General features: G+C 51.3%; 1 protein-coding gene across 4 annotated transcripts in view; it reads left to right on the forward strand.

The window, feature by feature from the left end:
- Window positions 1-2,039: 2,039 nt before the first annotated feature.
- Window positions 2,040-2,195, forward strand: part of PLEKHM3 (pleckstrin homology domain containing M3) — a 99,006-nt gene continuing 98,850 nt past the window's right edge. For 2 of the 4 annotated variants that reach the window (XM_019617017.2, XM_019617019.2), the window contains exon 1: window positions 2,041-2,141. The gene's annotated coding sequence lies outside the window, so the exon portion shown is untranslated. Of the gene's footprint in view, window positions 2,142-2,195 lie in introns of all 4 variants that reach the window. The other 2 variants (XM_019617016.2, XM_019617014.2) reach the window with 2 other exon arrangements.

Consider the following 2,195-nt stretch of genomic DNA (forward strand, 5'->3'; position numbering starts at 1 on the left):
CTCCCGGATGGGGGCTGCCGGAGGGGGCGCTGCGGGGGACGGAGCCCGAGAGACCCTGAGGTCGGGTCGGGGCTTCGCAGAGTCCCTCTGCATCCGGGTGCTCGTGGAACACGGGAATGGCAGATTTCGGGAGGGTTAATTCCGCACTGCGCCCCCCGAGCAGGGCTAATTAGTGTGTTCAATAGGCAGCTACCAACCCGAGCTGGAACGGCTCTACCTGAATCGCTCTCTTTGATCTTCTTCCCGCACGATAAGTGAGAACGGCGTATTGCTGGGCTGGCTGTGGTGTTTAATTTAATCATCTGATGATATTTATTTTCACAAACATGAACTCAAGGAACAATTATCGGAAAGGTTTCATCTTGCACTGAACGTGCCAGTTAGCGGCCTTTCTGCGAGGTAATAGCTTCCACCTAGGGAGTCCGTAATTAAAACGTGTGAAAAAAGGCTCTGCTTCAGAGGCGGTGGTCTAACGCTCAGCCCGCGTGAGCTGCTGGATCTTGTAAATTGGCATTCGTCCTTCCACGTGGTGCCGGCCTAAAGGGTTCCAGAGAGTTCCCCATTTAAAGAGGGAGATGCTTGGACTGTCATCAAAAGGAGCTAATCTTGGTAACGTACAGTCCAACAGTTTGGGGTTTGGAGAAGAGTTCTGCTGTATTTATGGGAGTCATTCAGATTAAAGAAGAGCACTCAGTCCTGCAAGGTCTTACAGAAAGACAGCAGCTGAGTTTCACTTTCAGAGTTAGCTGAAAGAGCCACGTTCTCCTTTTGGCATTGACTTCAGCTTTTGTTAGAGGTCTGAAGTTTAATAGATGGTCAGGTAGTGTGAAAATGACCCCATGTGTGTCCTCGTCAGGTGGGCACACAGTTTGTTTTCTCATGAGGTTTACCACCAAAGGCACCTGGGCACGATGTCAGGCTGTGTGCTGATGGCTGCTGAGTGAGGGCACCAAGCTGGATGTCAACGCAACAACCAGTGCCAGGTCTTTAGCTTGCAATGGCTCCTGTCATGCTAGAGGATGGCAATATCTTTAAAGGGTGAAAAGTGCTGCAACCTAGTGACATTTGTGGACATGGAGGTGGCAGGTTGATGATTAGACCTTAGTGGTCTTTTCCAACCTTAGTGATTCTATGAGTCTGTGATCTGAAATTTATGTTCTTCAATATGTAAAGTTAGAAGAAGGACATTTTCCAAGGTTCAGATTTCTTGAGAATGGGAGCCTGTCATACTGCAGCCTTGAAGGATAAGGCTGGCCGTTTGTTCTCCCCAGTGTCATACAGGCTCAGAAAGATGTCTGTTGCATTAAAAAAAAAGGAAACACAGAGGTCCTTGCCCAGGAGGGGTCTGTTGTAAAAAGCTGTGGCAGAGGAGTACGTGAGGAATCAGTGATGTGAAAATATGATTTAGAAAGGGGATGAAGTCTCAATCTCCTTCAGGTGAAATGCTTATCATTGTTTAGTCCCTATGACCAGTGTGAGAAAGATGTGCACAGATGTTTGGACTAGGTGATCTAAGAGATCTTTTCCAACCTTAATGATTCTATGATTGTGTTTGGTGGAGTCATCATCCCTGGAATTGTTCAAGAGCTTTGGAGATGCAGCACTGAGAGCCATACTTTAGTGGACAGTATTGATGGTAGGTGCTCTAGGTGACCTTAGAGGTCTTTTCCAACCTGGATGATTTTATGATTCTATTCTATGATTCTCAAGAAAGCAATGTTCCCCTGTTGCTTTCTTAGCAGTCCTCTTATGAAAGGCTCCAGACCCCTCTCGCACTGCTGGCTGTGGATCCCCGCTACGGGCTCGGTTCAGCAGCTTGGTGTAGCACTACCTCGCCAGCTCCGTGCCCACGTGCACAGCCTGCGGCGTCACGCTGCTGGGTGCTATCGGGCACGGGGCTGAGGTTACCGGGCTTCACTCAGTTAAGTGTGCCTGCGGGCTGTTTTTGCGCATCCCGTGTTTTTGGGTGGGGTCCCGCGCTGCATTCTAATGAAACGAAGGGTTTTATGGCCTCGCAGCTTGGCTCTCCCCGGGTGCCGGGTTGCACCGGAGATGCCCCCGCTGCCGCAGGCGACGCTCGCTGCACCGACCCGTTCCGGCGCGGAGTCCTTCGCACCGCCGCCTGCCTCGAGGCCGCCCAGGTGCGTGAGCCTCGGCCGCTCCCCGCCCCCCGGCTCGCGGTCCCTTTGCCGAGG

The sequence above is a fragment of the Meleagris gallopavo genome, chromosome 7, assembly GCF_000146605.3.
Source record: "Meleagris gallopavo isolate NT-WF06-2002-E0010 breed Aviagen turkey brand Nicholas breeding stock chromosome 7, Turkey_5.1, whole genome shotgun sequence".
Lineage (NCBI taxonomy): Eukaryota > Metazoa > Chordata > Aves > Galliformes > Phasianidae > Meleagris > Meleagris gallopavo.